Here is a 22,668-nt window from a genome sequence, read left to right on the forward strand (position 1 = left end):
GGCCTTGCAACAGTGAAAAATGAATTTAGCAGTATTTCACTGTCAGTACATATAAAACACATTACTATATGTCCTACCTTAACTATACACTGCACCCTGCCCTTGGGGCTACCTAGGGCCTACCTTAGGGGTGCCTTACATGTAAGAAAAGGGAATATTTCGGCCTGGCAAGTGGGTACACATGCCAAGTCGAATTTATAGTTAAAACTGCACACACATACACTGCAGTGGCAGTTCTGAGACATGATTACACTTTTAGTGCACTGTACTACTGACTTACTAGTAAATCAAATATGCCAATCATGGATGACTCAATTACATATACATTTTGTATAGGAGCACTTGCACCTTAGCACTGGTTAGCAGTGGTAAAGTGCCCAAAGTAACAAAAACAGCAAAAACAGAGTCCAGCACACCTCAACAACCTGGGAAACAGAGGCAAAAGGTAAAGGGAGACCAAACCAAGGATGAAAAGTCTAACACTATCTCTTGTACGTGAGTCACTGCCTTCAAATGTCCCCTTAATTCCCAGTTAATTATTTAGAGTTTTTATAAAGTACTGGAACCCATCGGTTTAGGTACAGGTGAAAGAAAATACTAAACTGTGATCTCATACCAACAGTCACTATCGGTTTAGGTACAGGTGAAAGTAATACTAAATAGTTGAGGTTTTAGCAGTTTTCTGAATCTGCCGAAGTGGTGTACGAGTCTTAGATGTTTTGCACGAGAGTTCTACAGGGATGACCTATAAATGTGCAGAGTCCTGCAGTCAAAAGTCTTGTATCAGTACAGTGGAGTGGACAGTAAATTGTTGGTGGCCCATCCTAGGTTTCTGGACAAGAAATTGTGGAGGAATGCCGTAGGTAAGTAGGTCAGTTATCAGTTATGCAGTGATTTGTGGGCGACCCAGGGGGTTTCGAAGTTCTCTCATGCCTTCACAGGGACCTGGTAAAGGAATGTGGTGTGAGCCAGAAGCGTGCATAGCAACTCAGGCCAATCAGGACATCGGCAGCGTGGTTCTGGGCCTTTTGAAACTTGGATAATTGTTTATTTGGTAGACAGGGATACAGGCTATTACAATATGATGAAAAAGGCTATCCCAGCTCTGAGTAAGATGGTGATTTTCTGGTTTAGGTGAAGGAGAGGCAGGGCTGCTGAAAGTCGGGGTAAATGTTATCCCGCATAACTGTAGATCCCTCATGATTGTAGATCATTTTAGTGGCACCTTTCTTTATACACTGGATTCTGTAGGCTGTTCATGTATTCCTCACCTTCCTATAAGCAAATTTCTAGATTTAATCTTTGACTAACAAAAAATATACTTGTATAATCAAGAAACTCGCATACAAATCCACCAAACTAAGCCTCATCGTAACTGTGTTTCAAAAACTATTTGAATATCTGCAAAACATATGGGTAAGCTCAAAATGTGCCAGCCAAGAAGTCTTTTGGGCTTGGCAATGATGCCAAAGGTTTTTAGAACTACTGCAAAACCTTTTAGAAATTGTTCTGCCAAATGATTTCTATGCGTTCTATACATTAGTTAGACCTTCTTCAATAGAAAACAGTTCACCTAGTTTTTGGCCAGATTGTCTTTTAAAAGCAGCCCCCTCGTAACTAACGAAAAGCAAATGTAGTAAAGATTGTTTCCTCTTGTGACTGCATAACGTTGACACGTTGACCAAGCTGGCAGAATTGCTTTGGTCACTTCAGTTATGATTGTGAGACAAGCTCCAAACATAGTTCTGATGTTCTGGGTTGAAATAAGCATAGACCATTAGGACTACTACCCTGTGGGCTTTTATGGAAAGCAACCTACGAGGTTATGGACTTTTTTCCTGCAACTTATATTTTTGTTTAAAAAACTTTGTATTCTCTTTGAACTTTACAATGTGTCTGAGTGTAAAAAAAAACAAATAGCCATAAACACATTTTGGTAGTGATATGTGTGCAAAAAGGAATGCCTCCCAAACAAAGTTGTTTAAATTTGAGAATTCTCCCACAAACCTTTTTTGGGAGAACATTATCCTGTCTCCTGTATAAATCTTTTTGGTGCATGACACTTCTCCTGCAGCCAAAGGATCAGCGAACATGAGGTTCATTGCAAACATTCTTCAAACCTTGGTTGATTTTTATAGGAAAACATTCAGGAAACTAAATTACTAAGGAAAACATTTACTTTGTTGAATCGAGATAAAATAGACCTGCTAATCTTTCAAAAAACTAAGGTTTGTGATATCTAAATCGCATGCATCCAACAAACTAATAAACTAGCTCGTGGTTTGATACAATCAAAATGCAGTCACTCTCAGCCTTATCATGTTGAGAACACTTCCAACGTGAAACTGCTTGATTGATCTTCCTATAGGTATGTCTGACAAGGTCAATGATCTCTAATTATAAAAATCTTGTATAAAATCCAAGTATTTCTGCCTGTTACATATAAGGTAGGTTAACACCGTTCCTCTCTTTTCTGAACCTGAAACTGGTTTCGCAAGAGTCTTTGAAAATTGTGCACAACTGTTTTAAAGGCATTCTTGAATTAAAACCTTCCTTTTGATAAAATGTTCTTCTTGGAAATAATTTAATGTGTTAGAGTTTGTAAAATACAGCCTCAAAGACCTTTCAAGTAGCCAGAGACACAGAACAGCTGTTCTTCAGCCTTACACAAATTTGGTGCACTAGATAGTTTTACTGTGAAACAATCCATGTTGATGTATGTCGCTTTTGAGTTAGGAATTTCTCAGAAAATCAATGTATGCAAAAATGCAGATACTCGTGATATCAAATCACTTGCTTGGTTGTAAATATGCACAAGGAGAGGAACTACCAAACAAGCAAGCTGGTACATGCCGTATCGTTTCACCTGCAAACAAATAGAGAGGAAATGGTGCTGTTCCAACCTTCCAAATGACCGTACCACACTCAAGGATGATCCCAACCACTGCCACAAACTCATAAAAAGCACCAAAAAGCAGCCTTGACCACTCACTTGCAAGACTGTGCCAGTCACAGCAAAGAACTCTTCACCATTGTCAAAGAGTTTGCCAACTCTACAGCACTAGAGAATACAATACACCCCACACAGGAACTGTGCAGCTTCCTCCTGACCTATGTTCATGACAAAATCACAGGACTTGGCACCTCAACCCACCGCAGCAGACACCATTAACCTCCTCAACCTTCCCCACACCCCATCAAAACACAGACTCAACAAGTGGAATCAGCTCACCACCCAGAATACCACTAACATCATGAAATCCATCCGCTCAGGATCTCCCTTGGACCCATGCCCTCATCACATGTTCAACCTCCGCAGCAACAGCAGCGCCAGAAGACTCACAGACTTCCTCAACTCATCCATCAACACAGCCACCTACCCTGACGACTGGAAATATGTGAGAATCAAACCCCTCCTCAAGAAGCCCTCCCCCAACAGCTATGACCTCGGAAACTACCAACCAATCTCTCTTTCCCTGTGAAAGGACTAGAGGAAGCCATCAGCCAGACACTCACAATTTACTTAGAAGACAACAACCTGTTGGTTTCATCACAGTCTGGATTCCACCCCAATCATAGCACTGAAACCGCCCTGATTGCAGAGATTACATCAGACTCTTCTTAGACCAAGACACTCCTCCGCCCTCGTCCTCCTCGACCTCTCAGTGGCCTTTGACACAGTCTCACACAGCACTCTGCTCAAAAGACTTCACCAGATCAGCATCCAAGGAGACACACTGAAATGGATTGCATCCTTTCTCTTCGTCAGACACAGACTAGCCATCTTCCTCCTCTCACCTCTCAACTCAAACTCATCATCTGCGGAGTCCCCCAAGGATCCTCCCTCAGCACTACCTTATTTAATACCTACATGAACCCACTGGCCAACATCAAAAGAAGCCACAGATTAAACATCATCTCCTACATGGACAACACACAACTCATCCTCTCGCTGTCCAAAGACCACTCCAAGTTAAAACCAACTTCCAATTCTGCATGAGCAGCATAGCAGACTAAATGAAGGAGAGCTGCCTCAAAGATAGCATTGAGTAAACCAAAGTCCTGCTACTCTGAAACTCCAGCTTACCTTGGGCAATTCCTGATGGCCATCAGACTTAGGCCCCCTCTCACCCAGTCTTGACAGAACATGCTTGCAACCTAGAGTTCATCATCAACAACAAACTAAGCATGAAGAACCAGGTCAACAGTTTCCGACTCCTGCTTCCACACCATCTGACTCATACACAAGAACTTCAAGTGGCTCCCCACTGACACCAGACACACCATCACTCATCCCTTGTCACCAGCTGCCTGGACTATAGTAATACTCTTTACACCGGACTCACGATACAGCTCACTAAAAAACTCCAGATCATTCAGAATGCAGCAGCAAGGCTCATACTCAACCTCCCAAGAAGTACAAAAACACACCTCCACACCTCAGGAACCTCCTCTGACTCCTCGTACACAAGTGATTCCAATTCAAGATGCTGATCCTCTCCTACAAAGCCCTACACCACCAAGGACCTGGCTGCCTCAACCATTGCTTGAACTTTCACCACCTCACCAGACACCTTTGATCCGATGCCCTCTACCTTGCCAGCACAGCCTGCATCCACAGGAGCAAACACAGAGGATGTACCTTCTCCTGCCTGGTAGCAAAAGCATGGAACCCTCTCCCCATCCACTGAGACCCTCCCCTCCATCCTTAAGTTTAGAAGACAGCTCAAGACCTGGCTCTTCCACTGAGTCCTCAGGCTGGAACCCATGCAGCCGACTCAGTGCCTGGATACCCTTATGAGTGATCAGTGACCCAAAAAATCCACTGATTGATTGATTTGCTTGTGGTGTGATTGATCATTTTCAAATGCAATAATCAGAATGTAGACCTGCCTCTGCTATAGGAGCTGTTGATTCAGGACTGAAGGTCTGAATGGCAATGAGCAGACGTCTTTTATGATGCTGTGTAATAGCTGGCATGCTCTTCAATATGCTTTCAACCTCATGCTCAAGAACCTGACTTGACCTCACTTAAACAATAATTTAAGTCTCGAGACAGGAGGAGATGTATAGATGATAACTATTTGTGGTGCCTCCCCAAAACATGGATGGTTGGAAATGGGTCTGTAGTTGTCAGTTTGTTGTTATTTTGTGGACCGCTTACATCTTTGAGGAATATTGTGATGATGAAGACATGCTTTAATGTGTAGTGAATAGGTTAACCTAAGTATTCCCTTGCAGCAACTCATGTTGCCCGTAGGACTGATTGATCTAAGTTATTTTTGCCAATTCAGGACACATTTTTACCTGAAGATACCGGTGTAAAAAACACAATACCAATATATTAGATGATTGCAAATTCTCCTCCAAAGCCTTGTGAAAGGCAATATGAACCTTTGCATTATGTGGTTGATTTGAAGTCCCCCACTCTTGTCACAAATAGAAGTTGTCCTCTGAAGCCTTTGTTTGTGTTCATTTGAACCATGTGTATGGTAGTAACTGTATTAGGGAAGGTTCCCAATTCCTTTATAAGTAATCTGCAAAGATAAAACGTCTAGCCTTAGGGGTAGATTATTTTTCTACATTTTCGGTGAATGCAAGATCATTGATATCTGGGAGGATCATGATCTTTTTCCAAGAATTTCTGCATTCCAACTGCCAAGCTAAAAATGTGCATGTTGTATCTACATTGTAATCACATCAATATCAAGTGGTACCACAATGTTCACTGTCTCTTCTGCAAAATTGTGGATTTAAGAAAGTGTATTTTACAAATCAAAGACCCAATTTTGGAATATTTGAATATATGTCGCTCTTTTTCTTCAGATTTTTTCTCAATGCATGCAAAGATGCAATTTTTCCTACAAATTACTTCAAATTATGTGAACAGGAGTAATCGCTAATTGTTGGTAATTTCACATCAAAGAGTAACGTGCAATTACCAAAATTACTCTGATTACTCTGGCATAATCGAAATTCTGCACAGGTCCATTATAAATAATAGCCACATATTCCTAGATCAGCAGGAATCAAATGCAGCTTTGAATAAGAACAAATATCTCATCCATTCCTCATTAATCTGTATTTCCATTTTAAGCTATACATCATTTTCCCTCAATTGTTTGCCATTTTATGAGCCCCTCAGCAGCAAATAGGAGGCAAATTAGAGACTAATGGAATTACAAGTGGTAAATTATGTGATGTAAATGGGGTCAAAGGGTATAAAATGATGCTTTTGCTGTCTCAGGAATTTTGGTGAATCAGCTTCTATGCCAATGTCACCTATGTGTGTGGAACTTTTGTAGTTAAGAAATCCTCTGCATTCTGAAGTAGGAAGAAAAAGCCTTGCGTTGAAAATATTTTGAGTTAAAGAAAAAAGGTAAAATAAAGATAAATCTGATCTTTCACTCTTGTATAACCTTGCAGTTGCTGAAGATCCAGAATATGGAGACTGCATACGTATGGTTAGAACAAAACAGATGTGCACCACGAATGTACTCAAATACATTTTTTGATACATGGGTTCAGTGGCTCATAGATACCATAAACATACATCTGCTTGTTTGTGATACTGGGAAGCAGTTGTAAACCTCTGCAGATCCAAAATATAGTTACTAAGTACAACATACATTAATAATCCAAGGATTATTCTACCTTTTCTGTGCTGCAGCAAAGGGGGAGGAATAGCTGACAGATACGGATCCTTCTGTAACATGTGGCAGATTGTGTTTGGCTAGGGGAGATACAATTCAGTTCCTTTGAGACAAACGCTTAAACACATTTTCTATTTTCACATATACACGATTTTCATTGCCAGAAAGCTCAACGGTAAAGAAAGAATTTCACCAACATAGAATCCTCTAGGGCCCAATTTACTTTGTTTAGAGGTACTTTATGCAGCAATTCTATCTCACTGAACAAATTTAACTCCTTTGTTTTTACATTGAAAAATGAAATGTGCATCGAGCAACATTGTAGGTGGCGGGAAGAGGGAGTGAAGCAACCACAACGCAGGTGCCTCTTTTATTTCCTACTTACCTTGGCATAAAAAGTACTCACCTGGGTGGCCATCACTGCACAAGAAAACAGCACGTGATCTCAAACACGATTGAGTACAATCTCTGCCAAGGGTGAGTGCCCTCGCTGTGGCACTTGTATTGCGTTCACACCTCTGCATTTATAACACCACAGCCGCCAACTGCAGAAGTATCACAATTAACACATTGTACTTGGACAATCTACTTTGATGAGAAATGTAGAAGATTCTCATCTGAGGTTGGTCTATCTTGGGGTTGTAGTCAGAACCACCTTACTAATTTGATCCAACCTCTCTGCTTTCCTTTCAGCTACCACTGAAGTCTCATCTAAACCAAGGATGAAAGTGGCTGTCATGAACAAAGTACTTCCCAGAATCTTTTGCCAATTGGTTTAATCTCACAACGATTTCTGAAGGTACAGTACTCCACGAATTCCTATCCAGTCTTCTATCCATCCATTCTGTTGCCCTCGTGGTGACAGGAAGTTTCACTGAGGTCACGATGATAGATTGTTTTTACTTGCAAATATGTTTTGCTATTTTAATCACCTTTCCCAGATGTTATGGAAGATCTCTCGTTCCTCTTACCATCAATCTGAAATGTCTGTTTCCTTGGCACTGGAGCTTTGTTTCAATGACATCTTCTTTGCTTAGTGATGTTCTTGCCGCTGAGCAGGAATTGCAATATGGTACCCATGCCTGCCACTCACTGCAAAGCGCTTCAACACCTCTTCACGGGTAGTAAACGCTACATTAACACCATTTATAATTACAATTACGCCATTAATCTTAATAAAACTCTGATTTTTTTGTTGCAGGCTATGAAAATCTCTATTTTTATTCACTCTATCCATCTTTCTATTTCCGACTGACAGCTATTTTCTCATGTCTTCCATTTTTTATCTTCTTTTATATTTATTTAGCACAGATTAACTTACTGACTACCAAAAATACTTAACGACTGTATTCACAATTGTAATTGATGTGCTATCTTTTTGAGTATTTCCATCACTGTCTGCAACATCATTTGCTGCAGAATTTTGTTCATGTTGACCTGATGTCCTCCTACCCGTTTCTTTCCCTTCTGTCCCCTCTGAGTTAGTACAGGGGTGTTACGTTTTGTTCAGTGAGGGTGGATCCATGATTTTCAAGAGAACTTTTATTTAAATAGTTTTCATTTCCATTTATTGAGTGTAAATTTATCCCATTTGACTAATCCAAGAATGTTTTTGTGGGCAAAGCCATTGTGCACTATGGTGGAACACCCTCGCATGACTAGATGGAAAGGCATCATCTGTATTTTTTCATGTTAATCATTACTTTTAGTTACGAAGTCCTAAACACTAACCTTTTTAAATTGTGTTTTGTGTACGGATACACATGTTACCATTGCTCTTGGAAAGTGATGGTAGTAAGTGTGTGTATCTTATATTAATACAATAGGATTTTAAGTGTGTGGTGTGTCACTTAGATTGACGCCTGAAATTGTTGCTGGAATGAATAGAAACAATTGAAATTGGTTTCCAGGGAGCCAGAAGACCATTAAGGCCTCCCAGAGACAGTTCAGATTTGATTTGTTTTCACTCCACTACTGATTAAAGAATGAGGATTTGGCTTGTCTCGTAACGTTAACGAAGATATCCCTCCGAGCGCCATCTCACTTCCAGTGATTCGCTTCTTTGAAATGTATCCCTGAATCCGGTCTTTGCTCTAGTGCCGATCAATATTCCTCTGGATAATCAAGTCAATATTGCAATTAATGAGTTCATTGCTACCCCTAATGAGAGACGTGCGTGCGTCAGTAGCTTTCCCCTCATAAAGCGAGGTCACCTTGGAACACGCTGACTGAGTGGGGAAGGTGTTAGCAATTTATTTCTACAGGAAGGGGTAATGTCGAGAAGATTGCTTGTAAATGAGTCCTTTGACATTCGTCACATTAAATTGCTTGCCAGCCACCTGCTACCGTACTGTTCTGCCTCCAAAGATTATAATGTAGACAAATTATACGTAGACAGGATAATGCATTGTCTGTGAGGAAAGGCCAGGGCATATTTTGTTTTGCGGTAATTTGCGGCCAGGGAACTCAAGAGCCACGGGGCTAGTAATTTTATGAAGCTTGTCCAGTGATTAGAGCAAAAACAAATGTTCATATTTGATCAAATAAAGCATCTTAGGCACGCCCTGTGCATGCCTCTATGGAACCTTTGATGAGAGATTCATAGACTAGGAGATGTTGGAGGCCTATATTACAACATGCTGGCAGTTTCACTGTAGGCCACCTCCTAATGAGGGAAAACTGAAGAAAGTGGTTAACCAGGGGACCAGGGGCCTCATTTATAGAAGGTCAGCCAATTTGCAACAATTCTAGAATAGTAGTAATTGTGTTACCGCCAATGGTAATCGTTACACTATTGCAAATTTATATATATATATATATATATATATATATATATATATATATATATATATATATATATATATATATATATATATATATGTAGGAAGTGACACTTTGTAACACTTTCTCCTTGTTTTACTGCAATTATTGCTGTACAGTTATCGTTTGCTTTTTGCTGGTGCTAATGGGCGCAGATATCTATCCATCCACATTTAGCACACTTTTTCCCTCCCCCCCGATCTTCTCCACATGTGGGCTACATGGGGTTAGTGAAGAGGGGAGACTGTCTTCCTTCACTCAGAATTCGCTTAATTAGACCCATCCTTGTGTGGGTGTGTTCCCAGTCAAAAGATAATGTCTGTAAATCCTCTGCCTCATAATCAGGCGAGGGTGATGTTACACAATCCTGGGTGCAATTATTTCATCCAACTATGAACACAATTATCTTTTGGAAAAATCAAAATAATACATCCTTGACTTGTTTCCTTCTATTACAGTTGATAAAACTGTTTACTTCCCGGTCATTAGCCGCTGCTGGGGAAAATCGAAGGCACATGCTCTACCAGTGCACAGAAGGCCTGCGATGAGATTTTTGGGAACTACATTTCCCAGAAGGCATGGCAGGGAGCGGATGGAATGGAAGTGATAATTTCAAATAGGGGTAACAGGAAGGTCACTCGGTTAGATTGCCAATGTGCCTGAGGCCCTGCTGTCATCGATTCTCTTCCTCGATTAATACATTCAAGATGTGTACCGACAGCACGTTCACATGTTCCTTTCACAACACAGGCTGACCCTAAAATTGTTCGCTATATCTAAACCCATATGAATGGCTCTCTAGTCCTATAACATATATGTCTGCTTCTGGCTGCTTATTGGCCCGTGTGAAAGCCAGGCCATCTGACACGTCTTTACTGTGTTATGTATACATTTTCTGAAATGAAAAGATGTGCATTGTTAAGGATGTAGCTTTAGAGCATTTGTGCCACATGTCAGGGCTTCAGTCTGATGCATTGAATTTACGAAAGAGATTACAGAATGTGCTTCCAGATACTAAATCATCGTTAACGTTAGAAGGCAAACGAAGTGAGATTTTTTTTACACAATTTGCTTTGCAGGTATAGTTCATTTTAACAAAAAAGCGTTTCAATTTAATATAAATAGCAGTGCAACATAATATTGGCGTTCTTCCTGTATGGACGTTTAATCATTTCCCTTCCGTAAAGATAATGACAACTATTTCTGCCCAATTCATTATATACTAAAGTCCTAATGTTGTTAACTCAGATTAGCTGCAGTGTGATTACGGATCTGCACACCCCAGGAAAGAATCCATATGGTCAACGTTTAGTGTTCCCCCAACGGGGACCCGATGACAAGGTTCCAATTTTATATCCCGTGGATAACAGAGGGCGAGAAACCCTGGTTCCAACTATTGTCCCCACACCAAAAGCCAGCGATTGTAAGTTTTATTCCTGGGATGGTGATTAATCACACAGATTCAGAGATTCTAGGTGTTTTTCCTTGTAATTTTTTCCTGACTTTCCTGCTGACAGTCTCTGCTTACTCTGAGCAGGGGCAGGTGTCAGTAGGAGGGACGTAGATATCGGGAGGGAGTGGAGATGGAGAAGAGGGTCAATCTGGGGAAACATTGTCTGCTCCCTTACACTGCTACAGTAGTAAGGAGAGGACAGGCTGTGCTCCTGACCGCACCGCCCCTACAATATGTAAAAAAGGTCCTATGCCTATGGGATGAGAATTATCCAGTCAAAAGCTTTCAAACTTCATAATTCTGGGTTTGCAATTGTGGATGGGGGATTTCCAACCGGAGTTATACCATGTGGTGAAATTCTAACACTCATAATCATGGCCTCGGTATTTTAAAATTAGAGCTCTGCAACACTGCAATGTTTATGCAAAGTAAACTTAATTTTTTCAAAGATTTCATGAAATAAAAATATTACATGAAATGTACTGGGCTCTTACCTCGTGAACATTGAACAAAAGTTGGGCAAAATAATGTGGTGGAGAAAATGTCTTTCAACTATGATTTTAGAGTTCTTTTGCCAGACCCCATTTGGGTGCCACAGGGCAGACAGGGACTACACGGCCCCAACTGTAGTTGAAATGTTTGCCACTGATGTCCTGTTATCTGTCCTTGTGTGGCTTTGCAAACTGGGCCAGGTACAAGCTTTCCACACGATTCTAAGGTTAGCAATTAGTCACAGGCACCCCAGGGAGGCGTTGTGAGGTATTCAAGCTCAGCGCTCAACAATCAACAGACAGGCAAAATAAGTCAAATGTCCAGTCTAGGGGTTATTTTTGCCAAGAAGGAAATTGCTTTCAGTTACACAGTTGTTCTAAATACTACACAACGCAATGTGGTATTCACATTAAGGTCTCTCAATGTAATTCATCGGTAGGGTGCTACACTCGCCTCACTCCCTCTCTGCTAATCCTTTTCTTGGTGGTCCCCTACCCACTGGGTCACCCCTCTCTGGGAAATTAGGGCCAGATTTACAAGGCCCTAGTGCCACCAGAGTGTCACTTTTTGTGACGCTTTGGTGGCACTAACCACTTCTCCATATTTACAAGAGGTGTAATGCCACATTTTATGGCTTTACGCCTCCTTGGAAATATGGGCTCCTCCAATGAAGTTTTCTGCATCAGAGGGGCATGCAGTTGGTGTTGCAGTGGGCATTCCACCGCAACACCCATTGCTTTTGACACTGCCCCAGATTTAAAGAAATCATATATCTGTGGCAGTGCCAAAATCTAATGCCTCCCCAGGGGTGGCATTAGCATGGCACATATAGGAGGAATACTTTTATTCCTTCTTGTATTTTGCTTTTTCTATGTGGAAATGCCATTGTAGATTGTTTATGAGCAGGAAGGGACACCTTTCTGCACATAAACAATCACACCCCTCAATGCAGACACCCTTGCATTAAGGTGCAAGGATGCCTGTGTTGGCGCAGGCTGCTTAATTTAGTGCCCATGCAGGGGAAAATGCAGAGGTGCACTGTATTTTTGTAAATACAGTGCATCCCTGCATTTCAAAACTGGTGGGGCACTGCTAATTTTGGCACAGCACCGCGCTGCGCCAGTTTCCTGTAAATCTGGCCCTTAGTATATAGTGTAAGTCAAGCAAAAGTATGCCCTTTTCTTGACCATGATTAAAATGCACACTCAATGTTCAATTTTATTCTGGAATGGCATGTTCAAGTTCATGATCATGCCTTGAAGGCTTGGACAGCCATCCAGCAGGGGGAAGTCAAGTGCAGGCCATGTCCCTCTGCATGTCTGCATAGACCCAATCCTTAAAGTCTGTGGCACCAGCACTAGTACTGGCCCAGCTGCAGCAGTTCCTACTGTATGAGTTGATGTGGCCCTACCTGGGATGAGGACAGTCCCAGCTTGAATTGAACCAACAGTGATCATGGCAGTTGCATTCCCAATTAGACTGGACTTAGGTGAAGCCCTGATCAAGCCTATGATGACCAGAATGGTTCCAGCCCCCATTCAGGCCTGCCATAATCAAGGCAATTGCAGCCTCGGTCCAGGACTCTAATGATCCCAGCAGTTGCAGCACCCGTCCGGGCCTACGAGGATCAAGCAGTTGCAGCCCCAACTGGACCTGTGATGATCACTGCAGTTGTGGTTCACACCAGCAACCAGGCTGAGAGACCAGGAGAACACATTTGACACATAAGACATCGTTAGGTCACTCTTTGTGCACTCAACTCTCTCTGGATGTCCCATGGCCACTGGGAACACTCTGGGCCTCTCTCTTCTTTGACATTCTCTCCTCCAACAGGGCCAAGCAGACTCCTTCCCCCCTCTCTTCAGCAATGCAGGCATCTGAGTGTTTAAGGACTTTTCTGCAGCTCCTTCAGCAGAAAGTGCAGACTTTGGGTGATATCCCTTAACTACTGAGAGAAGAGCTGTCAGGCAGACACCAGCCTTGTTTGCACAAAAGCTGTTTGAGGTCTCTACTGAGCACTATATTACCTGGTCATAAAGAAGATCCCACTGGGTGGTTTGGATCCCACTTTTACACTCAACCTATAGAGAGGGGAAGTGGATCCATGGCCTCAAATTGTGGAACCAGTTTGGAGAGGTTCGTCTTTCAAGTGCCCTCCTCAGGCTTTGTAGAATGCTGCTTCTTGAACCAGGGGCTGTCCTCTATTTGAAACACAATGAGGTGTATTTGGGAACCTAGTTTCACACAGTCCAACAGAAGGAGTAAAAGGGACATACAAAAGGCTATACTCACCTTTCAAATCAGACTGCTGTCTTTGTTCACACCTACCAACCAGGAAATGGCAGTGCTCAGGAAGATTATTAAGTAGCTCCTTACTAACAAAAGGCCTGAGTGAATTTCTAAAGCTACCCCTTTTTCCATCTTCTTAACTTTACGGCTTGGATCGCCTTCCCCCAGCTGCAGAAATTCAGGCAATACACTTTTAATGGCTGAGAGCACATTCATCATGCTCCATCTTGCGCTATGCCAGGGCAAGGTCACTCAAATGGATCCCACTGTCCTCCATTACTGAGGATCTCTCACATACAGTTCATGGATCTCACATCTGTTACACATGCTAAACATGAGCACGCAAGTGACATACACACCAGATTCCAGCATAAGGGTCTGGGTATCCACATTAGAGCAAAACTTATACAAGTGGGCCAGTAGGCTTCACTCCCAGTGGAAAAGATAAAAAGAACTGGTCTGTCTTTCTAAAAACACTATATGTTGCCACCATCACATTATCGTTTTATGCCCTACACCCAGGACAGGAATAGTAGTCCTCTGTTCATAATGAGCATACTTAGTGCACCATGTATGTCACAGGACAGCTCCAGGACCTCACATGCAGCATTACACTAGGGACAAAATAAAGGTAATGTTTAAAGCATATGTGCATTTGGGCACTCAGTGTGGGGGAATACACCGGTATACCACACAGGGGACATCCAGCAAGACCGTCTTTGCTTGAATCAGTTGCCTGTGGGCTTCCAAAATAGCGCAACTACAGCATGGAAACAAACTGCGAAATCCACATAATTCCAAACACATAAATTTAGCAAGATTTCACCCAAGTGTAAAATTTTAAACAGGTCCTACTGAAACGCACACCCAAAACGTTACCCCAGACTAGATTCCATAAAAAGACTCTTATTATGCAATAATTTATGCAAAGGCAAAAAATGGTAATGTATAAATAACGGGTTGTTAAATATTGGCATTGGTTCTCTAGCAATTTCATATGTTAATGTTGACTCTGATACTGATATTAATCTGGAGGGTCTCTTTTTGACCTATTTAACATCAACTCCGAATCCACCCTCTCTGTCCACAGCAGGCAGAAGCTATATGTAGCCTGAGAAGAAGGAATCAGACAGATTTATGGAGAGCAACAGAAATAACTATTTGCGATTGTTTAGAAATATAGGCTACTAGGATGATTCATAATAATAACTTATTTTACAGGGTTCTTCAGACTGCAGTTGCCACATCTAAGCACTGAAATAACAGGTATTACTGTTACTCGAATAAATTACACTCCTGACAATAGTCCTGACAATATTCAACGTCATCACTTGCTAGTCGTGGGATTAAACACCAAAATTCAAGGGCATATCATGATCAAACCTCAACTTAACCTAAAATTGTTTGCAAAATTTAAAAAGCCTGGTAATTGATAAATATTAGGATAACAATTGTACAATGTAAACAAGGAGAAGACAAAATATCTCAACAACAAAATGCACAAATAATCGATATTGTATATGCTGGTAATGTGCCTACAGTGGAGATCTGCCTGTAACCTCATAAATTCAATAGTTTAATTTTACTCACAATCTGAGCCTATTATCCTTCCAAGGTTGATACAATTAGTGCCTCTAGCTTAGGTAACAACAGCACCAATTATTATAGGACTTTAACCTAGCAATCTTGCAGGGCAAGTATATAATTTTGCTGGTATCTTTAATTAAAGACCTTGGGTGCAATAATAGGAAAAATAGCCCCTGTAAGGCACAGACAGAAAAGATCATAGAAGGAATGCATGTGAAAATGAAAAAGTAAAATAAAACAGAAATCTGTCAAAATTAAAGGAAAGCACATCACATTATTAGCACTGGGGCTAACTCTAAATACAACTAAAACAAGCAGTGGTAAAGCTGGTAGGTCTGGCTTTAATGCACCTACAAACGTAAACAAAGTTCTTCAGAAATGCAGATTGCATGCATTGTATGCGCAAATGTTTATCAAATTAAAGCTTACTCTGCTGGGTATGCCAAAGATGGGGAAAAGTAGCAAAAATATTGCTTTCCATGACAAACTCCATAGTTGAGTGTATATTTTAGATTTAGTATATGATAGTGTCTCGTGCGTTCTAATAGAAGTTCTTTCTGGAAAGTGGAATGATTCATTTCTAGCTAATAGGATAAGATGAAAGGGTAATACTCCTCTATGTGGAATCATGCCAATGTCCAGTCAATGCACGTTTTAAAGAACTGGTAAAAATATTTAATGGCAGACCTAAATGAAGTTCACCTTATACAGATAGGCCATCACTAAGCACAATTTAGTCCTGCACTAATACTTGGTGCATTTTGTCATTGTGGACATACTACACTGGGTATCATTAGAATTTGTGGAAAGCTTTTAAAAACCAGGCGAAATGTGTGGCAAGTGATTTTCAGTGTATTTAACGCTAGGCTTACCGATACCAGGGGCATTGATAACTGCAGGGAGGGAGGTGGGGATAGATATAACAGGGATCACAATTAGGATCATGAGGATCTGGTCAATGGTAAATAAGGAAATACTGGGAAAATCAGTACTTCAGTCCCTGTATTTCCCAGTATTTCACCCTTAGATTCCACCTGCTTTCAGCAGGCAGAATTCGTGAATAGCTGGCTGATAATGGTTAGTAAGGTGTTTGTAGAGTTCAGGAAAGATGAGCAGTAAGTGCTGGTGAGGGGTCTTCAAGGCTTAGTGAAGGGTACCTTTAAAGGGTAGCAAGTGGTTTTAGGGTTCAGGGAAGGTAACATTAAATATTAGTTAAGTGATAGGGTTCAGGGTTGGGAAGTGTTAAGGGCTAATGAGGGAATTTTTGGGTTGTGATAAGGCTAAAGTTAAGGAGTAGTAAGAAGAGATCACAGAAGGATAGCGTTAAGGGGTAATACAGTGTTTTTAAGATTCAGGGTGGGTGTAATGTACTTTTAGGGTGCAGGGAAGGGTAGCATTATGGAGTAGGAAAGAGTTTATAGGTTTCTGGGAAGCATAGTGTTAAAGGGTAATAAGTGGTTCTTAGGCCTCAGGAATGTGAAGTGTTAAGCATTAGTAAGAGTTTTTTAGGGTTCAAGGATGGTCAGCACTAAGGGGTAGTTAGGAGTTTTTAGGGTTCATGAAGGATAGCTTTAAGGGATACTATAGATTTTTTAGGGTACAGACAACGGTAGCATTAAAGTAAGGGGCTTTTAGGTGTTCAGCGAAGGGTAGTGTTATGGAGTAGTAAGGGATTTGTAGGGTCCAGGGATGGATATCATTAAGGGGTAGCAAGGTTTCTGGGTCTGGGAAGGGTAGTATTAAGGGTCAGTAAGTGGTTCTTAGGGTTGAGAAGTATGGGGGTTTTAGAGTTCACAGAATGATAGCATTAAGCAGTCGCAATAGCTTTTTAGGATGCAGGGAAAGGTAGTGTTAAGGAATAGTACAGGCCTTTTATAATTCAGGAAAGGGTAGTGTTATGGAGTAATAAAGGGTTTTTAGGAATCAGTGATAGGTGACATTAAGTGAAAGTAAGTGGTGTTAGGGATTCTGGAAGGGGAGCATTAAGGTGTGATAAGTAGTTTTTAGGTTTCCAGAAGGGCTCGCGTTAAGCAGTAGTAAGGGATTTTTAAGGTGCAAGAAAGGGTAGCAATGAGAGCTAAGAAGGGGGTTTTAGTGTTCAGGGATGGAGAGCGTTAAGGAAAAGTAAGTGGTTTTAGGTTTCAGGGAAGGGTATTTTTATGAGTAGTAAGATGTTTTTAAGGTTCAGGAAAGGATAACATTAAGGAGAAGCAAAATGTTGTAGAGTTTATGGAAGAGTAGCGTTAAGGAGTAGCGAGTGTGCGCAGGGTTCACGAAAGAATTATTTAAAATTCCAGTGGTTTAAAAAAATGAACTTAATATACAACAAATACAATTTGAAGTACATTAACTATATTAAGATTTGTAATTTTTAAAAATTAAGTATTAAATTAAAATTAATAATTCAATTAACTTTTTGAAATTGAAGTATACAAAGTTAGACGTAATACTTATCAATTTAAGTGCAAGTTAAAGGCACCACAGATATAAAAAACTGTGATGTAAGGGAACTGCGGTTTACTTACAATGATGTAAGGGCTCCCTATGTAAAGGCTTATAAAGTAACAACTGGCAGGACCATGGGCAGGAATGTAGAGAGAGGAAAAAGCAAGGGGGCGCCTACTAGCTTAAGAGAGGTAAAGGAGTTCATATCTTTCAAGTCCATAAACCTTTAAATTAGGAGTTAGAAACAAAAACCAACGCTCTCTCAAGGAGTTCTATGATAGCTTATTTCTGAAGTGGATGATGGAAAGGGAAGGGAGTGGGGTGGAGATGTAATACAGCAACACATTCCCCCCTGACTGCTCTCCTCCCATCTGCACTGCTGCCAAAGATGAACTACAGTGGAATGTGTGTGACCAAAGGGCTCTAGATTAAGCTTTATTGTAACAATGGACCCTGGTTCACACAGCTTGATAAATAAATAATTACAGCATTTGGAAGTTAAGCACTCTATCTGTGGAAGCACACAGCTTTGGACAAATCAGAAGTTGTACTCAAATGAACCAACATCTGGACAGAGCCACAGTCCTTCTCTTTAGTACACCTGAAAGCTCTTGTTTTGATCACATCATGTCGGACAACAGCTGTGCTGTGAAGCCAGACCTGAAAAGGCCTATTTGTGTACAGCAAACAGGTAGTGATTATGAAGGCTTACTGCTACCTTCTGTCAGATATTTAATACTTTTCCTCCAACATTCGATCTTTTGAGTTACCACCAAGGGTGCCCTTAAAGGGTCACATTTTTAGGACATGATACGCACAACTATTGCTGTGCTTCAAGTGGACTACTCCCTTGGTCCAGTGATCCCTTTCTAACCTTAGAGATCCTCAGAGGTCCATTCATTTGTGGTTATTAGTTCATTGTCTACATACTTACAGGAAGCAAGATATAAATTGCTTTGCAGTTTTGATAGTCAGCAGCTAGTTTACTTTCCCATCTCTCTGGTGATTGAGTTTTCTTTAAGTCTCACAGGTCATACAGGATTGCAAAATTCAGACTGCAAAATTTCAGGCAGAATAACAACAAGGATTTAACCATTTATTTGAGAGCTCCAGTAAAGCTGTACGTGTGGTTCAAATGGCCTGTTTTGTGAAACAATGAATATGCTTACCAGTTTACTGAATAAACAACAGTCCAGTGTGAGGTACGTTTGTTAGTAGGATAAGATTAAATAGTGTTCTTGACAAATTGTTGCTAGAAGACATAGTCACCCTCAATGTGAGTCACTTGGTACTCCCATTGGTTGAAGAAATGAGTTTTTGGCTGAGCCAGAATTACAAGCGGTGTGGTATTGCCACACTTGTTATTCCCTGGTGCAATCCTAGAGATCATACCTAGAGAACATTATTTCCTGTAAGAGATCCAGAAATGAGGATTTTCATGCAGAAATCAGTGTTGTGACAATAATTTCTGCATGTTATTCCCCATTCATTAGGGACCTCCTGTTGGAAATTGGGTTCCTGGTTAAGGGAGTGAAACCTTATTCAACAGCAACCACAACTAAAGAAACAAAATTTCAATCAGAATAACCAGATCTATACAATTTTAAAGATTTCAAATGAGTAAAGCACTTAAAAGTACAAAACTTGTGGCTATCTAGTCGTGCAAGACTGGGTGAAAGTCAGAACTTCAGGCCTACTGCAATGAAGTCTGGCAAGGAAAGTCCAGTTCACATTGCAAAGGGCACGAAGAGCACAGGGAGCATCACGGATGATCGTTGCTGCAGTGCAAAGAGCAGGCCCGGCATCACAGATGATAGTCACTGTAGTGTGGGGATCCTGCCGGTCATCATGTATAGCCGTTGCTGGAGATCTGTGTTGGCAGTCTCTCTGCGCTTTCATCGCTGTGTCCCAAAGTGCAGATCTTGAGTTGCTGGGCTTTGCTGGTGTTTGCTGCGGTGTGAAGAGTCGGGTACACTGTAGCTTCACATTTACAGACGGCAAAATCTTGGTGGAAACAGACCTATTTGCAGTCTTGAGGAGCCCAAAACTTCAGGATGTCTCCTTTTTTTTTAAAGGAAGCTGAACTGATGCCACACCAAGGGCCCAGGATCTGGGGTGCACCTCTTGAGGATCAGGAACTCATTCAAGCAGAGGTCAGGAGGGCACAGGCAGGTCCAGTTTCAGGTCTAAGCAGCTAGTCATCTGGGCAGTTGCAGAGAGGCATCTGGAGCTTGTTTTGTCCCTGTAGCTCAGATCAGGAAGTCAGTCAGCTAACTCGTAGAGTCACTTCAGACTGGGATAAAAGGTGCAGGTCCAGTCAGCTGTTTCAGCAAGCAAGGTAACCGGGCAACAGGGTAGCAGGTCAGCATGCTAGCAATCAGTCTGACAGCAGAGCAGCAAGGTAGTCCTTCTTCAGTAGTGTCCACAGGTCCAGGAGTGTACTGATGAGTTGGGTCTGAGGGTCCACTACTTGTATCTGGTCCCCACATTGAAACAGGAGACATTTCGAGAGAATTCCCTTTGAAGTCCTTGAGGCTTCCTGTCTCTCCTGTCCTGGCTCCAAGCTGGCCGCATGAACAATGAAGTGGTGACAAGTCCTTTGTGTGAAGGCAGGGCACAGCCTATTCAGTTGCTGGAAGGGCTGTATCCAGAACCCCCCCCCCCCCATCCTGCCACTGAATGGCCCATCCAGGTAAACCTAGTCCCTCTATTGTGTGGTTGTCTGGATGTCATAAACAAAGTCCAACTGACAACTATGCCCAGCCATGTGACCCAGATACAGGCTACAGGTAACATATGACTCGGACAAGAAAATGCCAACTTTCTTAAAGTGGCATTTTCAGAATTGGGTCTACTTAAAAAGAGGGTTTCAAATTACAATTCCATAGACCCTAAAATGACAAGGTACCACTTATTATTGTAATAAGGAAGCCCACATTTATCCTGTGGGAGAAGTAGGTCTCACAGAAGTGAAAAATTTATTTAGGAGTTTTTCATAACCAGGACATGTAAAACATAAAGTACATGTACAGAGTTTAAATTCACTGCACACTGCCCTCTAGGCTGCATAGGTCCTACCCTGGGGGGGGGGGGTTAGGGGGGGTGGGGCTAAATGTATTAAAAAAGGGAGATTTGGGCCTGACAAGAGGTTTATTTTGCCTGGTCAATATGGCAGTTTAAAACTGCACACACAGGCTGCAATGACGGGCCTGAGACATGTTTAAAAGGCTACTTAAGTGGATGGCACAATAAATGCTGTAGGCCCACTAGTAGTATTTCATTTTAAGGTCCTAGGTGTATGGAGTACTACCTTACTAGGGACTTACATTTAAGATAAATTTGCCAGTTTGGTGTAAGCCAATTTTACAATGCTGAAAGGAGGCAGCACAGAACTTTAACACTGGTTAGGAGTGGTACATTTCACAAAGTCCTAAAAGCTAACAAAAACATGATCAGAAAAAGGAGGAGGATGAAGACAAAAAGTTTGGGGAATGACCCTGCAGAGAAAGACAAGTCTAATGCCTGCATGTGATACATTTTTGATGGCCCTGTAATATGGGGTCATAGTCTTACAGTATTAATGTAGAGCACTATGATGCATCTCACAGTGATTCCCCCTTAGAAAGTGTACCCAAATTTTAAATAAACTCAGTCACTCACTGTACCAGAGAGATGTCTCAGATATTGCAAAAGGATACAGGAACATAGTTTGTATATCAGCAAAGCCAAGGTGGTCCAATAAGGTGAAGTAGTTGTGCAAAACTATGTATGTATTCTTTGGATGAAAAAATACTTTTACCTCAAATGCTGCAGAATGCAAGAGGAGTAAGCAAAGGTGGGAATAGTGCAATGCTGCCCCAAATAAAATAAAGTGAATCGATCATCTTATCATATTTGCTGGCCTGGGCTTATGAAGCGCAAGACTTCTGGACTAGTGCTCTTCTAAGCACTAACACAGAACAGGGAAGTCATGTAGTAAGTTAACTCTTAACCTAAACCTCTAGTCTTTACCTGAGCACTGTGTTTTATTCGCTGAGGCTTGTAGCAGGCCCCTAGCAGGAGACTTAATGCCAATTGAAAGCAAGAACCTGCACCAGTGCTAAAGATGGCCATCAAGGGGACAGAAAGGCTTAGGAGAGATGGATGGGGAAAGTGACAAAGTGTTGGCCACTTGACCCTAAGAAGGGAACCAAGTTTAAAACAATACTATGCACGTTTAGTCAAAGATGGATCCTAAATTAAAGCAAATTCATTTTAAGAGCACAAGATATGACATCATAATCTACAACCTATGTGCAAAATGTGATTCAGCGAGTACACCTATTGCTTAAAGCAAAATACCTGGTCGCATTAACAGTAGCACAAACAAAGGGATCTCCAGAACTAATGCTGACTGAGTTCCATAGCACATAATGGGGGTCATTCCGACCCTGGCGGTTGACTACCACCAGGGCCGGGGACCGCGGATGCACAGCCAACAGGCTGGCGGTGCATCCATGGGCATTCTGACCGCGGCGGTACAGCCGCGGTCAGAAACGGGAAACCGGCGGTGTCCCGCCGGTTTCCCGCTGCCCTAGGGAATTCTGCAGCGCCGCCATGGGGATTCCGACCCCCTTACCGCCAGCCTGGTTCTGGCGGTTCTGACCGCCAGAACCTGCCTGGCGGTAACGGGTGTCGTGGGGCCCCTGCAGTGCCCATGCCAATGGCATGGGCACTGCAGGGGCCCCCTAACAGGGCCCCACTAAGATTTTCAGTGTCTGCCAAGCAGACACTGAAAATCGCGACAGGTGCAACTGCACCCGTCGCACCCCTTCCACTCCGCCGGCTCCATTCGGAGCCGGCATCCACAAGGAAGGGGGTTTCCCGCTGGGCTGGCGGGCGGCCTTCTGGCGGGAAAACTCAGAATTACTGCGGCGGTCTTTTGACCGC

At 41.9% G+C, this 22,668-nt stretch overlaps 1 protein-coding gene across 2 annotated transcripts in view; it reads left to right on the top strand.

Moving 5' to 3' along the window:
- The window catches only part of ENOX1 (ecto-NOX disulfide-thiol exchanger 1), a 2,146,160-nt gene that overhangs the window by 497,531 nt on the left and 1,625,961 nt on the right, over positions 1-22,668 (top strand). For both annotated transcript variants that reach the window (XM_069205418.1, XM_069205419.1), the window contains exon 3: positions 7,347-7,452. The gene's annotated coding sequence lies outside the window, so the exon portion shown is untranslated. The remainder of the gene's footprint in view (positions 1-7,346; positions 7,453-22,668) is intronic.

The sequence above is a fragment of the Pleurodeles waltl genome, chromosome 8 (genome assembly GCF_031143425.1).
Source record: "Pleurodeles waltl isolate 20211129_DDA chromosome 8, aPleWal1.hap1.20221129, whole genome shotgun sequence".
NCBI lineage: Eukaryota > Metazoa > Chordata > Amphibia > Caudata > Salamandridae > Pleurodeles > Pleurodeles waltl.